At 34.9% G+C, this 25,169-nt stretch overlaps 2 long non-coding RNA genes across 9 annotated transcripts in view; one reads left to right on the plus strand and one right to left on the minus strand.

Moving 5' to 3' along the window:
• Positions 1-14,304, minus strand: part of LOC118152825 (uncharacterized) — a 343,181-nt gene extending 328,877 nt beyond the window's left edge. For 4 of the 6 annotated variants that reach the window (XR_013525668.1, XR_004741719.3, XR_013525667.1 and 1 more), the window contains exons 1-2: positions 14,092-14,304; positions 12,520-12,587 (exon numbers count right to left, since the gene is read on the minus strand). This is a non-coding gene — a long non-coding RNA (uncharacterized LOC118152825). Of the gene's footprint in view, positions 1-12,519; positions 12,588-13,716; positions 14,056-14,091 lie in introns of those variants that run through there. The other 2 variants (XR_004741721.3, XR_013525670.1) reach the window with 1 other exon arrangement.
• The window catches only part of LOC118152824 (uncharacterized), a 71,089-nt gene continuing 60,084 nt past the window's right edge, over positions 14,165-25,169 (plus strand). For all 3 annotated transcript variants that reach the window (XR_004741717.3, XR_013525664.1, XR_008479632.2), the window contains exons 1-2: positions 14,165-14,345; positions 15,161-15,238. This is a non-coding gene — a long non-coding RNA (uncharacterized LOC118152824). The remainder of the gene's footprint in view (positions 14,346-15,160; positions 15,239-25,169) is intronic.

Below are 25,169 nucleotides of genomic sequence, written 5' to 3' on the forward strand. Positions count from 1 at the left end.
TTCTAAGGCTGTTCCCCACTTGCTTAATTTTTGTTTTACCCAACAATTACTCATTATATTACTATTAATACATTAATAGTGGTAGTAATAATACATATATTTGTATTGAATGTTATGACATATTAAGCATTTTAACTTAGAAATCACATAGCATTTTTTGTAAATAAGAGACAATGGTTGACAGTACATACACAAAGCTCTTACTGGTTCCACTGTGGTGCTAGTAAGTAAAAGGAAGAAAAACTTTTTTTCTTAAGAGATTGTTAGCAAAGAGGATGGTGAGACACAGCTATTTTAGTTGCTGACCATCCTCAGATTTCTACTCTGTTTTAGCCTCTTGGTCACTACTTTTCTACTATTGATGGCCATAAAATTGAAGTCATTATTCATGTCTTCCTGTAGAAACAGCAATAGCTGCTGCTTTCTATAGGAAGGTCCAGTGTTCCAGCCTGGAAAAGGCAATCATTCTTTAGACATTGTGGTAGGGAGTAGATTAGAAAAGAACTGAATCAATTAAATTCAACAAGCATTTAATGAACTCTGACTTATTTGAGACTCCTCATGTTAGGAAGTGTGCCCAATAAAAACACAACTAATGAAGCCTCTTGGTCCTCAAGAAGAGAGGTGCAAGCATAGCTTTAGAAGAAGTTAAGAAGTCTTAGTTCTAATCTTTGTTCTGCTACCTAATTATTGCAAAATATTTGGGAAGATAATTATTTGTCTTATTTGTTAAAGGTAGGGGATTGATAATGATTTATTTTAGCTTTCCTGGGGATTCAATAAAGTGAAATATAGCAGTGTTGTTCTACTGAAAAACAAATTTAAAAAACAAATGCAGAAATATTTTTAAAAATATGAACAGAACGGGGAGAACAACAGGAAGAGAGGATGAAGAAAGAAAATCTTAATCCTGGAGGTGGAGCTTGTGATGCATGGGTAGGATGTGATGGCAGTAGTGGAGAAAATGTATTCCAAATATAAAAATGTTTAGAGTTACAGGAATACAGAGCACATCTGAGGAATAAGAAATTAGTCTGGAATGACCTAAGATAGTTTTTATTAATAAACCTATGAGTTTATATTAATAAAACTCCTGTATATTCATTCATAACTTTAGAAATTATTAACTATCTACATTATATCAAATGGCTTTCTTCTTGTCATTAAGCTAATTCACTTCCTATCCCAATTGTCTGGTATGGGGATACTACATAAAGTCATCTGGTAAACATCTACTTATTATTTAGCAGCTATAAGGTTTTTTGTTACTGTCTTAGGCATAATGAGACAGATTCTATCCTGTTCCCCTACAATACTGTGTATCCACATGTATCCCAGAAGGCATTACAGGGACTTCAGGAAATAATGGCAATCTGGGCTGATGTAGAAGTGTTCCTTTTCTACTACAAATGCACACAGTTGTAGAAAATATCCTGAAACTTCAACATATATGGCAAGCACAAAACAAAGAAACTGAAACCTCTGTGTCAAAAAACATAAAAGAACACTGTGCCACATTGGGAAAAAAAAAAAAATCTAAGGCTTTCTAGACCACAGAGTATCAGACACAGATATAGCTGGTTGGAGTTAAACATTAGAATTTAAAGCCCCCTTGACTTAAGATTTTTTAGAACTTATTTAATGTGTGTTAGAGAGCTACAACTAACATACACTACGTATAACATCAGAGCACTGACGTATTTTCCAGGATAAATAAGGGGGTGGAGGGATATAAAAGGACACTGGCCAGGACTGTGACCACAAGATTTGCTATTTTCAAACTGCAAAGGTAGATGAAAATAATCTTCAGGAAACTGATATTTCAAACTGGTATGAAATATAAGGTTGAGTTCTGAAATATTTCATCTTTGCTACAAGAAAATACAAATTAAAATTTAAAATAAAATACAGCCCAATTAGTGTGTAGCCCTAAATTCCTAACAAAAACTTCTTCAAAATTCTGGCATACAGGCATTTGTACCCAAAACCATATAGAATAAAACTGAACAAAAAATTAAAAATTAGAAAGCAAATTGCAAGTTAGAGAATTATCAGCATAAGTAAATGGCAATAATTGGAACAAAAAAAAGCAATTAGAGCAATGTGAGACTTGAAAGCATACATTCACACTTAATTTACTAAATGATTACAAAGATAGAAGGTTTATGAAATATAAGAAAAACATTCAGTAAATAATACTAAATCAATGGAATTTTAGCAATCCCATTGGGAAGCTGGTGATCCAATGAATGCATTCATGTTCATCTCAGTTCTTCCCTTCTGAAGCCAAGAAGCTGCTACAGTGAATGAGAAGCTCAGTATTAAATGTAAGAGTAATATCAGAAGAATGGTCAATTATAAAGGGTTCACTGGCTCATGCCTGTAATCCCAGAACTTTGGGAAGCCAATGGGGTGGATCACCTGAGGTCAGGGTTGGAGACCAACCTGGTCAACATGGCAAAACCCCATCTGTTTACTAACACAAACACATGTGATATGTGTATATATTTCTTTGCCCATTTTGAAATTGTTGGGGTTGTTCTTGAGTTTTAGGATTTCTTTGTATATTCTGAATGTCAATCCCTTACTAGATACATGATTTGGAAATATTTTCTCCAAAACCACAGACTGTATTTACTCTCTATTGTTAGCGTCCTTTGATATACAAGAGTTTTTCATTTTGATATAGTCTAATTTATCATTTTATTCCCTTGCCTGTGTTCATGGTATCATATCTAATAAATAATTGCCAAATTCAATGTCACAAAACTGTTCCCATATTTTCTTCTGAAAATTTTACAGGTTTAGTTTGTATGTTTAGGGCTTTGAGGCATGAGTTAGTTTTTATATATGGAGTAACCTGAGTCCAACTTCACTCTTTTGCACATGACTCTCCAGTTTTCCCAATACAATTTGTAGAAAATAATGTTTTTTCCTCATTGAATTATCTTGGTACCATGTTAAAAATAATTTGAACACATATGTAAGGGCTTATTTCTGGGCTACTTCATTTCATTGGTCTATATGCCTGTCTTTTCATGCTAATATGACACTGTTTTGATACCTGAAGCTTTAAAGTATGTCTGAAAATTGGAAAACATTATTTTTCTAATTGTCCTTTTTTGAGATGATTTTGACTATTTGGAATTGCTTGAGGCTCCATAGAGTTTTTTGTTTTTTTTTTCTGCAAAGAAAATGCAACTGAGACTGGGGCTGAGAGCAGAATTTAAATAGGGTCTATTATGTAGGAGATAAAAAAACAATATGTAAATGCAGATTAGAGCCTGACAATTATTACAGGCTCATCTGGCAGTTTATAATCAGTATTATAATAGATAATGGACTGAATCTGTAGAATATTTTAGGTAGTATTGATATTGTAACAATTTTATCTTTCAGTCCATAAACTTCAATTGTCTTTTCATTTGTTGATGTCTTTCTTTCAGCGATGTTTTTTAGTTTTCAGTATTCATTGCCTCCTTAAGTTTATTCCTAAGAATTTTGTTCTTTGTGATGCCATTGTAAATGGAAATGTTGTTTTAATTACCTTTTTAGAATTATTCATTGTTAACATATAGGAATGCAACAGATATTTGAGTGTTATTTTGTATCCTGTAATTTTGCTAATTTTTAAAAATAATTCTGACAAGCTTTTGTGTATTTGTGAGGGGGTATGAAATACTATATATATTTTTGTCTATATATAATATAAAGTCATCTGTGAACAGAAATAATTTTACTTTCCTTTCAAATTTGGAAACGTTTTTTTTAATTGCCTAGTTGTTCTGGGTAGGAATTCCAATGCTATGTTGAGTAGAAGGATTTAAGATGGTCAAAATTGTTCCATATTTGATCTTAGAGAAAAAGCTTCTAGTCTTACATTACTGAGTATCTCTTCCTTCTTTCTATTTCCATCTATGAACAGTCTAGGTTGCAAAAAATAACTGGTTTCCTCTCAGAGTCCTGTACTTTCTTTGTATTCACTTAAACTCTTAGGTGACCCTAAATTATTGTTGGACTCTAATCTGCACTTATATACTGTCCTTTTTTCTTATACATAGTAGGACCCATTTAAATTCTCCTCTCAGCCCAGAAAAGATGAGATGTCTCCAGAACAAACACTAAACTTCAGAAATTACCAATCTCATTTCCCCCTCTTTCTCATAAATTTAGGCATCTAGTACATTGTTTAAGTATCTCCAGTAAAGCTATATATTACAAACATGTTTTAAATATTTGTTGTTACAAGAATTTCTCTAGATATCTTGTCTATCACATTTCTAGAAAAAAATACTGTTACAATTTTTCACACTATAAATATGTCTCTAAAAAAGCTAGACCATGAAAAAGTAGATATGAACATTCTCAGTAATAATGAGAAAAAGTAACAGCAACTTTACCCATCCAAAAAGTATAAGGAAATATTATTTTAAAAGAGAATAGACAGTCTATTTATACATTTATATCAATTGGATAGCATTTAGATATAGAATCATAAAAGACTGCTATCAAAAGGCATACAAATTTTTGTTTCTCAGAGTATTCCGGAAGTAGGCAGTTTGTGTGTTGATATTAAGACTGAGACCCAGGAAAGAGCCAATCCCTCAAGAAGGATCATAAGTGTGAACCAAATGGCCGTTTGCTGACTAGAGGTGACACTCATAATTTGAGTTCCTAGAAAACCCACAGACCTGCTAAACTTTGGGGCTTTCATAGCTGCCTACTCTTTTCCCACCTAAATCAATCAATAGACTGTGACCTGGGTCAACCAATCAGAACTAAGCAAGTATCAATCATTCAGAACTAAGCAAGTTTGCATCTTTCATTTGCCTAGGCAGACCTGAGTGGGCACTGAGGCAGAAACAATTCTGTAAAAGAAATTCTCCCTTTGTTTTCTGGACTGTATCTTTATCTTACAGGCTCTTCACTCAAATAGAGTCTCTTGCCTCTAAATTACTTTCCAGAGAATTTTTGTTCATAAGACTCAGGCTTCATATTTCCAATACTATCAGAAGCTAATATGGATGCTGGATCTCCATTTCATACCTGTGCATGTAAGGAAGCAGGAAAAATAGGTGATAAACAAGGGCACTTCCCTCAAATTTGGGGGATTTTTTTTAACAGAATTACTTAAGGACACCTCATTTTACAAGTCATTGCCAGAGATTCAGCTAGATAGGGAAATCTGCTTGTGAAGAGATCTTAGAAATTTTCAGCAACATAAAGGGTTATGGTACTAAAAAGACAGGAGAGACACAGATAATCAAAGAAAACTTTGAAACTCAGTCACAATTGCAGTACAATACAGATAAAATTAATAAATTCATAAACTGACATGCTTTAAACAGTATAACACTCAGCTGACTCCCTGCTCTCCCTTTTCTGTTTGTATATATGTGTATATGTGTATGTGCATATATGTATATATGTCTCTGTGTGTGCATATATATATATGTAAAATATTTATTATGTAACTGAATATATAAAAAGAATATTTTGATAAAATTATATTTGGTTATAATAATGACTTCAATAAATCTATTTTGTTTTTTATTCAGAAACCACTCTTCACTGCTTTTAGCTTAGGAAAAATGATGCCAGTCCTCAGCTTGAGGGGATAAATCACAATTTATTTGAGCCTGTCATGAAAAATGGCAGCCCTTTTGCCAGACACTCAATTTCTTGATTTTCCTTCCAGTAGAAGAAATCAAATATACTAATTCTAGTCTAGAACAGAAAATAGGAAGTGTGCTGTCAACTTCTATTAAATATTTTCTTGGTTTAAAAAAAAGAAGTCAACTTCCATTCTCATTTGGAAGAAGGGATTAGATATTTTAGTGATTTGACACAGCATTTTGAGATAATAAAACTACACGATTTTCAAGTATGTATAAGTTCTATGCTCTTGACATATACAGTCATGTTCTATAAGTTCATTGCAAAAATATAAACAAGGCTGAGTTGTTGCAAATTGCTCAACAGGAGCTAGGAGCTAAGAACACCGAAGGTACTATAATAGCATGTCAGGGGTGGAGGTGGGGTCACAGAAAAATAAAACTATAGTGAAGTGTAAATTAAAAGTTATCTCTTATTACAGAATTTAGATATTTTAATCTTATGTTGAAACAAATTCACATATATCAGACATGATTTATACATGAAGCAATTTTATAGCAATTTCATTCACAAACATTTCTCAACTGGAAAATAATTTTCCAAACTTAAGTAATTTTTAATCATATATAGAAACATTCAAATCCTTGGCTGGGTACAGTGGTTCATGCCTGTAATCTCAGCACCTTGGGAGATCAAGGTGGGCAGATCAGATCACCTGAGGTCAGGAGGTCAAGACCAGACTGGACAACATGGCAAAATTCCATCTCTACTAAAAAATAGAGAAATCAGCCAGGCAGAGTGGCATGTGCCTGTAATCCCAGCTATGTGGGAGGCTGAGGCAGGAGCATTACTTGAACCTGGGAGGTGCAGGTTGCAGTGAGTCAAGATCATGCCACTGCACTGCAGTGTGGGCAACAAAGTAAGACTCTGCCTCGGGAAAAAAAAAATCCTTAAGAATATAAAGAAACCATATAATAAGAAACTGCTCTCTTAGTAAAGAAAGTATTACTACTTCATTACTAGCAATGAAATTGGTGTCTCAACTTAACATAGATATTATAAACTGTAGAGGCATATACATACACAAACAAAATGCTAAGCCTCTCAACCCATTTTCCTCCATCCTTTTTCTGTTTAACTTGTCCTGTTCATCTGCCTCTTCGTTTCTTTTTAGATATGGCACCTTCTCTTCTCAATTTAATCATGCTTCTGTATATGGCTTTTTATGAGTTTCTTCATTTGCTTAATTTAGCTTTTGGTCTTTTTCAATCTTTCATCCCTTGATATTGTACTTCAGAATTTTAACATTTGCCTAAATATGGTTATATGTTCTATGTCTTTTGCAGAAAAAGTAATATCTTGCAAGTTTCGAAGGTAAAGAAGAAACAAAACTTTTTTTTTTTTTTTTTTTGAGACGGAGTTTCACTCTTGTTACCCAGGCTGGAGTGCAATGGCGTGATCTCAGCTCACCGCAACCTCCACCTCCTGGGTTCAGGCAATTCTCCTGCCTCAGCCTCCCGAGTAGCTGGGATTACAGGCACACGCCACCGTGCCCAACTAATTTTTTGTATTTTTAGTAGAGACGGGGTTTCACCATGTTGACCAGGATGGTCTATATCTCTTGACCTCGTGATCCACCCTCCTCAGCCTCCCAAAGTGCTTGGATTACAGGCGTGAGCCACCGTGCCCGGCCCCAAATCTTTTAATTTACTTGAATCCTAGATAAGCTAGAGGAAAAAAAAACCCTTTTTATTAATATATGCAGTTAAACTATGGAATGAATAATGTAATTATATATTTGACATAAAAACCAACATTTATGTACTGCTTTAGAAATTCCAAGAAGATGGTCACAGGCACTTTACTTAAAATTTATCTTAACAAACAGAAAAATTTGGACTACTCTCCCACATCCAGTGCTCCCTATATAATTTTTTCTGTTATTATTTTCAAAAGAAGTATCATCTAAAGATTGGAGTCTACCCTATTAATTTTACTATTTAATCTGTTTATTTTTCACTCTTACCCAATCAAATATCTTCCAAATTTTTAGAATAAGGCTTTTTATTTTCAATGCTATGTCTTCAGCACCAGAAACATATTGGCACATAGGAAGAGGCTGAATAACTATAAAATAAAATTATCTCAAACTTGACTTTAGAAATGAAGGAAAACATTCAGAATATAGAATTTTAACAAAGCCATAGAAATATAAAAATCACAGAGACAGTAGTTGAACTTGTGTCTCTTGCTTCTAAATCCAGTCTTTCCAATAAGTTGAATTGCCCATCTGTTAATCTTTTTTTATTTAAATGATTAAAAATGTATTTCTCAAGATGGTTGAAGACATCTCTAGTTAATGAAAGCAGTTGAAAATAAAACACAAATAGTTTTAAGTATTTTAACTTGTTTCCTCTAGAAGAGATTTCATAGTTACTAAGAACTCGAGTCATCTTTAGAAATCATTGTAAATTAAATTATAGAGCATTAAAATAGTGATTAAAAAGAAACACTTGAAATTTGCTGAAGTGACAGATGGAACATAATTTCCAGAAACGAGTTGTCAGTTCCCTAAAAGTGCAAAGTCTTTCTGTTTTATAAGTGCTAAATTGCTACTGAGGCTCTTAGAATGTAAAACTCAATAAGGAACAAATTTAAGACAAAGAGGTATAGATTTAGTAGAGAGCTTAAATAAATCAAATGTATTTTAAACATTTTATAAACAATGAAAAGAAAGAATTATGCATGTAATGCAATCTGCTATGCAAAATTTAAACTATGTGACTAAATTATATGTAAAATGAGCATATTTTGAAAGAAAATAGCAAATGCTATTCAGACAGTTACCAGTATGTAACTGCAAAGAGAGTATCCAATTCAAATTCTAGAAAAATATCTACTTGAAAAATAAGTATACCCCCCACAGCCTGCTAAATTGCACATTATCAATTACTTTTACAGTTTTGGAAAGTGACAGAAAGAAGACAATTAGAAAACAAAACTAATTTTAAACAGTAGCTTCCTTATTACATTTTCTGCATATAAATTTTAATTACATTATGATTGTAATTACTATCAGCTTTAAGAAATATCGCTTAGTAAATCAGAATCTACTTCTATGTTTAGCTAGCATATGCCTATAAGAATATTTAGTTTATATTATTGTCAGCCTCTTGGTTGAACAGAAATTTGTCAGGTTTTCAAATCTTGGTTTAATGAAAAATATTCAAATATCATGATTAAATTTAATATATAAAGTCAAGTTTTCATGACTCTGCAATAATATTATGACATTCTTAGTGAACATACTATTGGTGCATTAAAAGAACAGTGTTGTTTTTGTTGTTTCAATTACCACAAGAAATAATTTCACTATTGTCTTTTTTGGCTGACTGAGAAATGATACCAATATTTTAGTTATGAAATAAGTGGTAGAAGATTTGAGCCACCTCAATTTTGTGTGTGTTTTTTCCTGTAGTTAAAGAACTTGAAAAGCAAAGAGTTACTGAGAAATTAACAAATGAAGTAATACTTCTCATCTTTGGTGAGCAACAGTCATTGAAGAATATTTTGTGCAGTCCTCAGTGTGGGGTTCTAAGTAAGTGAACTGTCAGAGGCAGAGATAACAATAATATTTTTGGCATATTGAGATTATATGCAAAGGGAAATGCAAATATAAAGCCAAATTCCTCCTTACACAGTTCATGCCTGAATAAAGTTTTATGTATTTGACTCCAATCTATTTCTCTGTACCTATTTATTCAATTAACATTTGCATTTCCCTTTGCATATAACCTCAATAAGCCAAAAATTAAACCAGCATATTGAGTCAATGTATTAAAGCATTTGACATAGTTAAATGTATTTAAAGCATGTGATAACCATATTAAGTAGAAGTTATTTTACGTACTGTGTTTTCTCATAGAGATTGTTAATACTTTTACTCTAGATCACACTGATAGAATTACCTAGTGAAATCAGAAATTAAAATAAGAAATTTTAAAGCTACAAAGTTAAACAGCCCTACACCAAAATACCTTGAAACATTAAGATAAATATTCCCACAGTCAAAAGTTTTGAACATATTCCCACAGTCAAATATTCCCATAGTAAAAATTAATACTTTATATTAAAGAACAAAGGTAAATAAAAATATACTTTTCTTTGGAAACTCTCATTTTCTAATACTCTGCTTTGAGACCAGCAATTTGAAACTGTTATCATATTTTTAAATATTATTTCTAATACATTTAGGGATTTTCTATTCTATGCAGTAATTTAATTCCCAAATAATGCCAGACTATATTCTCATTGTACAAATTTACACACTGAATATAAGGCCAAAGTCCTCCACCTGAATAAAGTTTTATGCATTTGATTTCAATCTATTTCTCTATTTATTCAATTTTTACAGGCTTCTATGAAAATACATAATGTTGTTTTATGCATATGTATATTCGTATTTGAGATCCTATTTCAATATCTGTCTGGAATTCAATTTATCCTCTTTGTTGTTTTGTACTAACCAATTTGTCTTTTCATTCTAGCCATATATTCTGGTATATTTTTAAACTGCTGTGTTGCAGTTTATTTTTTGAGTCACCCAATTCTGTTATATTGCTCTTTATTTTTGTTCTTTTTTTCTCTACCACAAACAAAGCTACAATGTTTTCTTGTACATGCATTCTTTGCTTAATTCATTTATTTTAGTTATATAGTAAGAACTGTCTTTTCAATATAATGGTGTTTTTACATGGATAAGGTGAAATTACGCTCCAAATGTCGATATAACTTTTGTTCATGATAGTTGATATAATCACTCTTAAATGTTTTCCAAACCTTTCTATGTATTGTTAATGGTAATTATTTGAATGATACAGTTCTCTTTGTTTTTGCTTATTTGCATTTCTTTTTTTTTTTTTAGATCAGTCACAAATAGGTGGGAGGAAAATAGCTTATTTTCATTTCTTATTAATAAAGCATGAGCTTCCTTTTAAAATATTTTGTAACCACGTTGCTCTTCTATATACCATCTATTCTTATGTTTCGCCTGCTTCCTTTGGGGACTTCTACTTTTTGTCTTATATAAATAGTATGTTGGGAGGCTAAGGCTGGCAGATTACCTGAGATCAGGAGTTCCAGGCCAGCCTGGCCAACATGGTGAAACCCCTTCTCTACTAAAAATTCAAAAATCAGCCAGGCGTAGTAGTGTACAACTGTAATCCCAGCTGCTCAGGAGGCTGAGACAGGAGAATTGCTTAAGCCCAGGAGACAGAGGTTGTAGTGAGCCAAGATTTTGTCACTGCACTCCAGCCTGGCCAACAGAGCAAAACTGTTTAAAAAAAAAAAAAAAAGAAAGAAAGAAAAAAAAAACAGAGAAATGGTCAATATATCCTTTATTCATTTATTTATTTTTCTTTTTGAGATGCATGTCCTTGAACTCCTGGGTTCAAGTAATTCTCCTGGCTCAGCCTCCAGAATAACTGGGACTACAAGTGCACATCCCTCTCACTTTTTTATCTTTTGCAGAGATAGGGTCTTGCTATGTTTCTCAGAGTTTCTCAAACTCTGGGCTTCAAGTGATCCTCCTGCCTCAACCCTCCCAATAGTTGGGTTTACAAGCATGATCTACTACACTGAGCAATTCATTCTTTTGTGTGTGGGGAGGGTGGGTGGGTGGTCGTGTGTGTGTGTGCGTGTGCACTCATGCATGTGTGTATGATATATTTCTTTTAGGTTTTCAGTAACATTTATTCTACTTGTATAACGTCTTTTGGAAATACAGAAGTATTGAATATTTGGTTTGGTATTTTTCTTTAAATGGACTATTCCTTATGACAGCAAGGATAATATGTATATAGAGTTTCTAGTGCTTATAATAGCCTCCCAAATTAAGCACATAAAATATAATTTTATGAATAAATGCATTAGCCTATGTTTTTATAATTTTATGAATTTGTCTAACATTAATATTTTTAACTTACTTGGATTTTATTTTTGCAGTTAATGTGAAGCAGAAATATTTTCCCCTATTGGATACTCAATCTTCTCATGCAATTTTATGAATAAAGAATCATAAATAATCATACAATTTTATAGCTTTGTAATACCACCCATCACATACATTTCATTTGTTAAAGACAAATTGCAGGAGAGAGTTAAACAGGCAAGGAAGACTTCAAGACTATTGCAATTTCAGTCAAGTCTACCCAAATCAGGAGAGAGAGAGAACCAAGTTCTTGTAGAAAAAAAAAATGCAGGAAAATCTTTAAGCACTGAACTGACTTAGTCAAAAAATAACTGGAGGACATTAAAGCAAAGTTTGGCCAATGCAATTAGGCCAATGTGCTTGTTAACCGGCGTTTATTGAAGTTATGCCCCTCCCTTCCCATAGAGCTAGGAAGATACAGGCTCTACTTTTCTTAAAGATTACATTTATAGAGGGATGACTCGCAGGTCCAAGGCATTGCTGGGTTGTAAAAGTGGCAAGAGGTTAGGAGATAATTTACATCTCAATGTAGCTGAGAAATCATTCACAATTATAAGTTTTCTAAAATAAGTGCTCTAAGAAATAGAGGGACAGGGGCTTAGAGTCAGGAAAAATCTTAGTTAAGCCAAAAGGAATATTAAGGCCTTCTTGTTTACGTTAGAATTATGATTTTTCTGGACCATATTGTGTCATATTAATAAATGTTTATAACTGAAGCATTCCTCATTTAATTCCTATTGCTTGCTAAGGCATTAATATTCATACAGTAAATACATATATGTGCTATCTCCTCTTTTTATTAAACTTTTTCTTTGGCAATTTTCTTGTCTATAAGAGTTTTTATCTCCAGCATGCTAATTTCTATGAAAGATTATGTTGAGATGATCATGAGTATAAAATAGATGGTCTCTTACCTACAAAAATGTCATTCTTCTTCTTTGCAACAAAACCACAATCTTTTCCAGAGCAATAGGATGCTCAACTAGAAAAAATAAAGCAAAACATTGGTTAGCATCAGGTAAAAAGGTGGACATTGACTATCTGTAAACAATATTTTAATGAGAATACTTGGGATAATTTTGCTTTCCTGATATAGATGCTATCGTTTCCTCACCATTATTTCATTACATTTCCCTTGCCAGGAAGGCAGGAGAAAAGCTGAAGTTGGAATAAACAATAGCAGCCAGTGTGAAACCATCCAAAGATTCACACCACTATATCTACATGTATATTGCTCCCAGCTATTAACCTACAAATTATAAAGTTTCCCATCAAAATTAAGTCCTTCTATATGTACACGAGATCCTAATTCCTTTCAGCTACACAGGAACACCATTCTGATAAATCTTTCCAGAAGAGGCAATCAAAATATGTATCTCTGAGAGCAGAGAGATGACTTTGAATAGAATAGAGGCAGATTTGCCCTGAGCCGTTCCCAGTTTGAAGAGACCCAAGATATTTTCCTTTCAGTCGTAAGTAGAAGAGCTCTATAATATTTTCCACTTTGCAACACTGAAGCTCCGTACTCACTACACACTAATTCTTCTCTCTCTATCCAGATCTCGGTAATTAACTTTCTATTTGTGCTTCTATAATTTTTATGACTTCACACGCTTCATGTGAGTGGAATCATGCAGTATCTTTCCTTTGGTGACTTGCTTATTTCTCTTAGCTTAATGACCTTGAGAGTCACTGTATTATAGAATGAGTCAAGATTTTATTCTCTTTAAAGACTGCATACTATTTCATTATATATACGTAACACGTTTTTAAACCCATTCATTCGTCAATGGAAATTTGAGTTTCTCTTTTACTTCTTGGCTGTTGTGAATAACATGATAGTAGACAAGAGTATGCAAATACTGTTGGCGGACTTTGAGTCTGAGATTCTTGGCCTTGCTGGCTTCAAGGAATGAAGGAGAGGGCCCTGGCGCCGCCAGAGTGTTACAGCTTGAATAGAGTTTGCGGACCAACAGAGTGAGCAAGGATGCAGTTTATCAAGCAGAGCAAAGTGCAGCTTCCCACCCAAAAATGTTAGGGTTCTAGGTAAAAGAGCAATACTCCCAGGTGTGGGAAATGTTTTGAAGGAAATAGTCTGGAGGAAGTTATACCTCAACTATCTGGAACAGGAGGCGCGGGTCTGAAGAGCTGGGCGACGCTGGCAGGGGCTGCTGTAGTTTAGGGATTTCACACAAAGCCGTAAACTCGACCAGAGATGTCCGGAAGTTCAGAACTGGAGTGTTTGCCCCCTATCCTGCCCTTGGCTTGATCCAGAGAAAGCGGAGAGAGCTACAACTGGTTCTAGGCAAACCAACGTTCCTAGCCCCAAAAGGGCTGTGGGTTGTTAAGAGAGCCCTTTGCCAGAAAGCCCAACACCTGTGTCTTTAGTCCCGCGGCTCACAGGTGCCCGGTGTTTTGTCTCCAAGTTGATTATGATGGAAAAACAGGATGGAGTTAGCAAGCGAAAGCGGCAGGACTTTACTCACCGCGTCGGAGTCTTTGGCAATAATGAGGGGCTCGGCTGGCTTGCCCAAGAAGGTGGGCGGATGTTGAGTCCGAGGTTCTTGGACTCGCGGGCTTCAGAGAATGAAGGAGCTGGCCCTGATGCCCTGGTAAGCGTAACAGGGCGGACAGAATTCATGGACAAAGAGTGAGCAACGACGCAGTTTAGTAGGCAGAGCAGAGTCCAGCTTCCGCATAAGGGAAGGGGACCCGGAAGGGCTACTGCTGCTGCTGACCTGTAAGGCTGGAGTTTATATTCTTTTCCTTATTTCCTCCCCTCTCCCTTTTTTGTTCAATGAGAGGTGTTTGTTTTTCAATCCTCCCCTGAGTAACTTATTTTCAATCTTTTGTTGGATTGGCCCAGGGCTTAAGGCCCTGAGTCATTGTGCCAGTCCATTTTGCGGCCGGGTGGGCTGGGAAGCCTCTGTACAGAAATGCTCCCATTCTGACCCCAGAAGTATCTTTTCTTTTAGTCTGATCCCTCAATCTGCTTTAAATTACTTTTGATATATACCAAGCAGTAGCGCTGCCGGGTAGATTCTACTAGTGGGGATATATCCAAATGGTAATTCTATTTTTAATTTTTAGAGGCACCTCAATAGTGTTTTCTACAATGGCACTACATTTTACATTCCCACCAAAGGTACATAAGGGATCCAACTTCTACACATTCTTTCCCAAGCTTTATTATTTTCTATTTTTTTTATAGTGCCCGTCTTTATGAGTGTAAGGTAATACCTCACTGTGGTTTGTGGTTTTGGAATTGCTTTTCTAATGATTAGTAATGTTGAACATCTTTTCATGTGCTTATTGGCCATTTGTTTATGTTTTTTGGAGAAATGTACATTTAAGTTTATATAGTTTGGCTCGGTGTCCCATCCATATTTCATCCTGCAGCTCCCATAATTCCACATGCTGTGGGAGGGACCCAGTGGGAGATGATTGAATCATGGGGGCAGGTCTTTCCCATGCTGTTCTCCATGACAGTGAATGGGTATCATGAGATCCATTTTAAAAACAGGTGTTTCTCTACACATGCTCTCTTCTTGACAGCTGTTGTCCACATAAGATGTGACTTGCTCCTCCTTGCCTTCCACCTTGATTGTGAGGCCTCCCCAGCCATGTAGAACTGTAAGTCCAGTAAACCTCTTTTTCTTGTAAATTGCCTAGTCTCAGGTATGTCTTTATTAGCAGCATGAAAATGGACTAATACAGAAAAGCCTTTGATCATTTTTAATTAGGTTGTTGTTTTTAAGTTGTAGTAATTCCTTATATATATTCCTTATGTATGTATGTATATATAGATAGATAGATAGATAGATAGATGTATTTTTTTTTTTTTTTGAGACGGAGTTTCGCTCTTGTTACCCAGGCTGGAGTGCAATGGCGCGATCTCGGCTCAATGCAACCTCTACCTCCTGGGTTCAGGCAATTCTCCTGCCTCAGCCTCCTGAGTAGCTGGGATTACAGGCACGTGCCACCGTGCCCAGCTAATTTTTTGTATTTTTAGTAAAGACGGGGTTTCACCATGTTGACCAGGATGGTCTATATCTCTTGACCTCGTGATCCACCCGCCTCGGCCTCCCAAAGTGCTGGGATTACAGGCGTGAGTCACCACGCCCGGCCTTCCTTAAATATTTTTACCACATATATGATTTGCAACTTCTTCCTTCCATTGCATTGATTGCCTTTTCCTTATGATAACTGCCCCCAATTCATTCTTTTCACTTTTTTCCAGATCACCTTATTCAATATGCACTACATTTAGGATTCTTTTGCTGGTTTCTCTGCTTCTGTGCTAATTTATACTGTTGAGCTCTTCCGGGGCTCAGTCCTTGGTCCTCTTTTCTATCTGCATATATTCCTTAGAGGATAAATTTCAGTATCATTACATTAACTCACATCTGTGTATGATTATGATCTCAAATTACATCTTCAGAATGGACATGTTCAGGCCTGTAGATGCACTTTCCCACATAACTATTAATAACGAGCTACTGATCCACCCATTTTTCTATCAGCCACTTACCAATCTCAGTTGATAACAACTGTGTTCTTCAAACTGACACTCAAAAACTTGTAGTTACTGAGATTTCTAGCTTTCATTTATAGCCCCATATCTCCTGTTCAAGAGAATTCTATTTATCTTCAAAATATGTTTATACTAAGATTAATGCAAGAGAGATATAAAATAAACCTGAGACATTAATGACTTCGTTGAGTAGCTTCACCAAGCCATGAAGGTTCTGACCAGAAATTTTGAATGAGTAAAATAGATCCAGATGTTAATATGTTTCTGTGCACACATGTATATTATATGCCATTGATATGGTTCGGCTGTGTCCTCACCAAAATCTCACCTTGAATTGTTGTTCTCATAATACCTATGTGTCATGGGAGGGACAAAGTGGGAGGTAATTGAATTATGGCAGCGGTTACCTTCATGCTGTTCTTCTGATAGTAAGTTCTCATGAGATCCGATGATTTTACAAGGGGCTTTCTCCTTTGCTTGGCTTGCGTTCTCCTTCCTGAGAACATGTGAAAAAGGACATGTTTGCTTCCCCTTCTGTCATGGTTGTAAGTTTCCTGGGTCCTCCCCAGCCATGCTGAACTGTGAGTCAATCAAACCTCTTTCCTTTATGAACTCTCCAGTCTCTGGAATGTCTTTATTAGCAGTGTGAGAATGGGCTAATACAGATATCAAATCCAGTTTTAACTACTACAGAGAATTGTCATCTGTACAATATTCAGTACAAATTTTCATTAACTTCTTATGTCATGTTGTCCTTTAGTAACATATACGCTTTTCTCTATGTTCTAGTACAAATCTTATAAAAATTATCCCTTGAAATCTTATAAACATTGTGACTGTAAATATATATTGTGTTCACTCTATTTTTTCTGTTAGATTTTAAGTAGTTAATAGTATACTGGTAGTATACTAATTGTTTTGCTTTTATCTTTCAGCATAATATTAAATAGAAACGTGATAGCATGTTTTTTATATATATTTTTTATAAATGTAGGGGTATAAGTTCAGTTTTCTGACATGCATAAATGAATTGTGTACATTGTTTTCCGTAAGTAATTTCTTTGCCCTCCACCCTTTTCCACCATCTCACACTTTCAAGTCTCCAGTGTATTATATTCCATACTTTATGTCCATGTGTACATATTATTTAGCTCCCACCTGTTAGTAAGAACATGCAGTATTTGACTGTTTCTGAGTTATTTCACTTAAGATAATTGACCTCCTGTTCCATCCATATTCTCCAAAGATCTGATTTTATTCTTGTTTATGGCTTAGAAGTATTCTATTATATACATATATACCAATTATTCTTTATCCAATCATCCACTGATGAACACTTTGGTTTAGTTCATACCATTGGTACTATAAATAGTGCTACTATAAACATACTAGTGCAGGTATCTTTTTGACATAATAACTCAGTTTCCTTTGGATAGTTACCCAGTAATAGCATTGCTGGTTTGAATGGTAGATCTATTTTTAATTCTTTGAAAAATCTTCATACTGTTTCCCAGAGAGGTTGTACTAATTACATTCTCCCAGATACACCATCTCTTAGGCTACAAAACAAGTCTCAATAAATTTTAAAAACTCAAAATTATACCAAGTATTTTATCAGACTACAGCAAAATAAAACTAGAAATTAATTTCAAGAGGAACTCTTGAAAATATACAAATACATATAGTTTAAACAAGGTATTCCTGAATTACCTTTAAGTCAAAAACAAAATTCAGATAGAAATTTCTTAAAAAATTAAGTAATGAAGATAAAAACATAACATAGCAGAACCTCTGGGATACAGCAAAAGCAGTATATATGTTATTTAATTTCAAAGATATTAAGTCTGATATTAATCATAATGCTTTGTGGATCAATACATCATCAAATTAAGGTTTTTTTTTTACTACGTAGTTGTGTAATATTTTGTTTTCTTTAATTAATTTGGAATATTTAAATTAAGTAGTTTTTTTTTTTTATTATTAGCTGGGTGTGGTGGATTGCACCTGTAGTTCCAGCTACTTGGGAGGCTGCAACAGGAGAATTGCTTGTACCCAGGCAGCAGAAATTGTAGTGAGCTGAGATCTCACCACTGCACTTCAGCCTGAGAGACAGAGCGAGACTCCATCTCAAAAAAAAAAGAAAAAAAAAAAGAATCTTTTTCTTTGTCATATGAACACTGAGAAGTCACTAAAGAGTTTCTATTTGAAAAACAGAAAAATTAGCTGGGCATGGTGTTGCATGCCTGTGGTCCCAGCTACTCTAGGGGTTGAGGCAGGAAAATCCCTTAAGCTGAGTAGGTCGAGACTGCAGTGAGCCATGTTCATACCACTCTACTCCAGCCTGGGTGACAGAAGGAGACTTTGTCTCAAAAAATTTTTTTAAAGCATTTAGGTTTGTGAGTGATATAATCAAGAATTATGTGCCTGGATGGATTAGTTTATTATTATTATTATTATTATTGAAAGAGAAAGAAAAAGGGAAAAAGAGGAAAAAAAGAGGGAAAAAGAGAAAAAGAGGGAAAAAGAAATATTACTTCATTCCTAAAATAGGTATCAATAATGGCCGATCAATATTTTGTGTGTTTAAAGTGGATAATGTATATTTTGTGTGTTTAAAATGGAGAGCTCTATTGAGTTTATTGTTCTGGATCTGAGTTCAAGTCCTGGATATCATTATCAATTTTCTGTCTCGTTGAATCTAAATCTCATTATGGGTCTTATGTATCTGGGTGTTAAGATCTCTTATTATTACATTAATCCTTTTACCCTTGTATCCTTGTAGCTTTAAAATCTATTTTATTAATTATAAGAATTGCAACTCCTGCTTTTTATTTATTTATTTTTGCTCTCCATTTGGTTGGTAAGTTTTTTTCCAATCCTTTATTTTGAGTCTTTGTATATTTTTAGATATACCGTTAGATTTTGTCTGTATCTTTTGATTGGGGGATTTAGTCGATTTAAATTTAGGGTTACTGTCATTTGATATTAACTGGCTTATCCTTTCGTTGATGTAAATTCTTCTTTATGTTAATGCTCTTTACTTTTTGGTGTATTTTTAGAAAGGCTCATACTGGTTGTTTCTTTCTATATATAATGCTTCTTTTAGAAGTTCTTGTAAAGCAGGCCTGGTGGTAATAAAATCTCTGAGTACTTGCTTGTTCCTAAAAGATTTTATTTTTCCTTCAATTGTAAAGCTTAAATTTGCAGGATATGAAATTCTGGGCTGAAAGTTCTGTTCTTTAAGTATATTGAATATTGGCCCCCCACTCTCTTCTAGCTTGTAGGGTTTCCGCTGAGAGATCTGCTGTAAGCCTGATAGGCTTCCCTTTATGGGTAACCTGATCTTTCCCTCTAGCTGCCCTTAATATTTTCTCCTTTGTTTCGATCCTAGTGAATCTAACGATTATGTGCCTTGGGGTTGGTCTTCTTGAGGAATATCTTTGTGGTGTTCTCTGTATTGCCTGGGGTTGAATAGTGTCCTGCTTTGCTGAGTTGGGAAAATTTTCCTGGATAATGCCCTGAAAAGTATTTTCCAGCTTGAATTCATTCTCTCCATCACATTCAGGTACACCAATCAAACGTATATTAGGTCTTTTCACATAGTCCCATGTTTCTTGGAGACTTTGCTCGTTCCTTTTTATCCTTTTTTCTCTATTCTTGTCTTGTCGTTTTATTTCATTAAGTTGGTCTTCAACCTCTAATATCCTTTCTTCTGCTTGATCCATTCGGCTATTTAAGCTTGTACATATTTCACTAAATTCTCATGTTGTATTTTTCAACTCCATAAGTTCATTTGTATTCCTCTCTATATGGTCTATTCTTTTCATCATTTCATCGAACCTTTTTTCAGAGTTCTTAGTTTCTTTACATTGGGTTAGAACAAGTTCCTTTAACTCCCAGAAGTTTCTTATCATCCACCTTTTAAAGCCTACTTCAGATAATGGAACACAGTCCTTTTCCATTAGGACTTGTTCTGTTGCTGATGAGTCCTTTTCCATCAGGGCTTGTTCCATTGCTGATGAGTCCTTTTCCATCAGGGCTTGTTCCATTGCTGATGAGTCCTTTTCCATCAGGGCTTGTTCCGTTGCTGATGGGTTCTAATTTTGGGTATACTCGGCCTTCTTAGGCTGTTTTTTTCCCTTCATTGTAGATGAACCGCCTTTCTAATTAGGTTTCTGAGTCGACATCTGATTTATTGATTCCCAGTGCTGGGATCCGAGCAACCCACTGTGGTGGCCTTAATAGCAGCGATAAGACTGATGGTGCTCAGCACTTTGGGAGGCCGAGGCGGGTGGATCAAGAGGTCGAGAGATCGAGACCAACCTGGTCAACATGGTGAAACCCCGTCTCTACTAAAATGCAAAAAATTAGCTGGGCATGGTGGCGCATGCCTGTAATCCCGGCTACTCAGGAGGCTGAGGCAGGAGAATTGCCTGAACTCAGGAGGCGGAGGTTGCGGTGAGCCAAGATCGCGCCATTGCACTCCAGCCTGGGTAACAAGAGCGAAACTCCGTCTCAAAAAAAAAAAAGACTGATGGTGCTCTTCTGCCCCGGAATCTCTGGTCTGGCTTCCCTCTTGAGTCCGCAACAAGCGGCTCTGACTTCCCGGAGCTCCAAACTCCAGTCAGTAGGGGAAGCAGTCCCGTTTGCTCTGCATGAAGAGCTGCTGCGTGGCGACAAGAGTCGCACTGGCGACCCGTGGGGCTCCTCCACTGGGAATCGGCTGATCCGTAAGTGACGAAAATTCGTCTAAAAGTGTGGCGATGTCTCGTTCTCTGAGCTTTCACTGGGAGCTACAATCCCGAGCTGTTAGTGATCGGCCATCTTGGATCTCTAAGTAGTTTTTTTATACTTTGAGAATTACAACTTATTTTTCTTTATCCTGTTCATAGGATAAATGCAAATTACTACCTTTCTTCTTGAGAGTTATTTACTCTCAATTATACTTTGAAAATAGTAATCTCAGACAGAAACTGTGTGTGCTTATACTACTTTGGATTGAAGTTTCTATCCAACTGTATTGCCAAAAGAACCTAGCATACCGGCATTCTTCTCTCTTACTAGTCATGTACTCTGCCATTGGCCTAAGGATGGAACAGTGAAAGAAAACTCTAAGTAATACTGTAGAGGATGGCTTTGAAGTAGAACCTTATTCCATCCCAATTTGCTAAGTGAAATACTATTGTCTGTGAAGACATCTCTTAATGGAAAACTGCTTAATACTTTACAAAATTAGGAATCAATTAGGATTTATGTCTAAATGTCTTGCTAGTACTAAATATTCATGTGATTGAAACCACAAATTCTTTGACTGCTGATTGTAAACTGGTGATGATGATAGAATAAACAGCAATTTAGACAGTTATTTTTTCTCATGCTACATTTATAGTGTTATCCTGGATGGTACTTCATTATCTGCCTCACCCTTGCTATTTCACACTGGATCTATCCTTCCAACACTTTTCATGCCTTTAACAAACAGATCAGACCATCCTGTCTTTTAAAACTGCCTGAATATAGAAATATATGTATGTGTTTATGTGTGTGTGTGTGTGTGTGTGTGTCATATGACTAAAAGAAAGCGGTTTCTGTTTTCACCACAAGTTCTTAGGGTAATTTTAGTAATTTTACTTTTAGCAAATTGATGAATTAAGACTTGCTTTAAGCAATGAAACAAATTAATCTTTAGTATTTACACTAGACAGTATTAAAAAGTTTTGCATATTTTCTCTCTTTGACAGTAATGAACACATGGATTTAACTTTGCTTCAATAAGAAATGCAAGCAGTTTCTAAAGTAATCTTCCTAAACTGTTCTCATTGGTGCATAGTACCTCTTGTAGGGCTAGTGATTTTAAACATTTCAAAGGCATGGATAGGTATCTCAAATGTAAGTAGGTCTCATAGTAATTTGAAATTCTTCACTTTCCTAGTATCTTTTTCTTAAACCACCACTTCCTGTATCAATGATTACTTTAATACAGCAGACCATTTGTCAGAAATTCAAACCACGCTAATGGGAAACAAAATGTTAGGACATCTAAATTCCAATTAAATGCACTGATGAACTCTATTCCTTCAGCTGAGAAACTGGAAATAAAAACTTCAGGCTGTGACAGTGACTTAAAAGATGTATTGATTGATAAGTCATGGTCCCTAATTTTTAAACATTTAACTGGATGAAAAGATATCAGAATACTAATCAATCTGTTCTTATAAAATGAAACATACTTAGAGGTAAATGTTACTTGAATATATTTTTTTCAGGAAATGTATTGCATATTTAGTATGTTTAAGTTATTGGAAGATAATGCAGCAACCCAGTTTTGTTGTAATTAAAACCTTGCATTAGGAAAGTTCTTTTACCGTCAATGGAAAATGAGGTGGCTGAACCTAGTTTGTTCTTTCTTTCATTTCTGGAGACTTTGAATTAATTACCTCAGGGTCAAAATTGTTAAGACCGTTGATGAAAGAGGAGACTCACTGGGTGAGACTTAGTGAGTAAACTGTGAATTGATACCAAAAAGATACGATTTACCTTTTGATAAATGATCTTTTAATTAATAATATGTTATTAATTTAAAACTCAAAATATTAAAATGAAATTTGGCTTGAATATAAATTGGTAATATTTAAAGGGGAAAAAGTAGTTTTAAAGGAAACTTTTATCAAATTTCATAAACTAACTTTTAAAATTTATTTTGAATTAAAAAACATTTTTTAAACACATTATTTTTAATATCTCATGTTGAAAAATTCTAATGGACATAAATTCTAAAATTCAATCCCATGCAATTTGAGGTGATCTGCATAAAGAAGTATGCTGTTCACAGGCCGGGAGCAGTGGCTCACGCTTGTAATTTCAGCACTTTGGGAGGCCAAGGCGGGTGGATCATGAGGTCAGGAGTTCAAGACCAGCCTGGTTAACATGGTGAAACCCCATTGCTACTAAAAATACAAAAATTAGCCAGGTGTGGTTGCAGGTGCCTGTAGTCCCAGCTACTCAGGAGGCTGAGGCAAGATAATTGCTTGAACCTTAGGCAGAGATGTCAGTGAGTTGAGGTCGTCCCATTGCACTCCAGCCTGAGCCACAAGAGCAAGGCTCTGTCTCAAAAAAAAAAAAAAGAAGAAGAAAAGAAGAAGAAGAAGAAGTAGTAGTAGTATGCTGTTCACACTGTTCACATCGCATGCTAAAAGTGAAAGCTGTCGGACAGACCAAAGTTTCTTGGCTAATAGTAAATCAGAATAAGAGCAAATGCTCAGCCAAATCAATCATCCTTCTCCCTCCCCTCTTCATTTTTTCTCCTAAATTAACCTATCTTGTATTTCTGAAAATATTCACATCTAAGAATAATGAATTTGCAATTAGATAGTCTTTCTTGTACTACATTTAGTTACGTGAGACCACTTTAATGAGCTCTACCCCAGTACTGTATATAAGTGAATCACCTGTGGGTCTATTGTATGTGTGTGTGTGTGTGTGTGAATGCATATGCATTTAATTTTCTGCCTTCCCCTTTTATTATTTGACTGAAAGGGCAGTAGGCTGGAGGTTCAATTTATGTTAGATTATAGTAAAACCAGATTTTATGTATCACCAATTCAACATAGTTATAACAAGTTATCACTATTCAGCTGAACACACATTCATTTATTATCAACATTTTGCTAGATGATTGGTGCCCAAAGAGTTTTTTCTTGGTGACTGGTGAATTGGCAAATTGTTTAAGCTTGGGTTCCCTCAACTACAATATTTATATTTTTATTTATTTCATAGATGGAGGGAGATATAAAGTATGACTAAAATTTTAATAAATACAAAATTATATTTTCTGTATTCTAAGATGATGTCTACAAAATTTTTATGTTCTATAAAGAGCTAGCTATTCGGACTGTTGTAGATAGACAAATACTAAAGAAATTTTGACTATAATTATCTAGGCATTTGGTGCCAATTATGCAATAATTTTGACCAAGCCATTTACATTTTCTCAAAGTTCTGTTATGTATTAAAATTATGATTTTAATTTCAAATTTATACTATGTGAGTTTCTTTTTTAATTTATTTTAATATTTTTTTTTTTATTTTTTTTACGAAGACTATAGCACACAGTATTTTCAAGTGGTCTCCCCTCCAAGTACTAACCAGGAGCAACCCTGCTTAGCTTCTGAGATCAGACAACATCAGGCACATTCAGGGTGGTATAGCAACAAACTGCTATGTGAGTTTCAAAGTTTTGGCCATGTGCTCTCCTTTTGAATATACATTCAGGCCAGGCATGGTGGCTCACACCTGTAATCCCAGCACTTTGGGAGGCTAAAGTGGGGGCATTGCTTGATCCCAGGAGAGCAGCCTGGATAACAAAGTGAGACTTTGTCTCAACAAAAATTCAAAAAATTAGCCAGGCATGGTGGCATGTGCCTGTAGTTCCAGCTTTCCAAAAGGCTTAGGCAGAAGGAAACCGAGTCTACAGTGAGCTCTATTTGTGACATTGCACTCCAGCCTGGGAAACAGAGTAAGACTATAAAAAAAGAAAAAAAGAGAAAGGAAGGGGAGAGGAGGGAAGGGTGTGGAGGGGAAGGGAGAAAGAAAATCCATTTGAATAATGTGATGGCTAAGTACAGGTAAATCTTTGGTTTTTGGGTGTAAAGTGTCTCTGGCAAATCTTCCAGCTGAAATTAATACCCTAAATTATCTTCAAAGACAGTCAAACTGTGAATTAGTAAAATAATGTAGAAATATAAAAAAAGTTTCCATTTTTCAAAATGGAATTTGCAAAAGGTTTTGCACAAATATTTTGTATTAAAACAGCAATTTACTGAATAAAATGAGATTACAACATAGATATTTACAAAGTTTTCAGCACCCACATTCAATGGAACAGAAATTCTTAAAAATTAAAGACTTCAACTAAATAGGTAATAGTTTAGCCTCTGTTTTAGTTATACATATTTTCAAGAGAATATTTTTATATTTATGTTTCTTTATTTATAGAAATGTATATTTGTCCACAGAAGGAATATGATGTTT

The sequence above is a fragment of the Callithrix jacchus genome, chromosome 1, assembly GCF_049354715.1.
Source record: "Callithrix jacchus isolate 240 chromosome 1, calJac240_pri, whole genome shotgun sequence".
Lineage (NCBI taxonomy): Eukaryota > Metazoa > Chordata > Mammalia > Primates > Cebidae > Callithrix > Callithrix jacchus.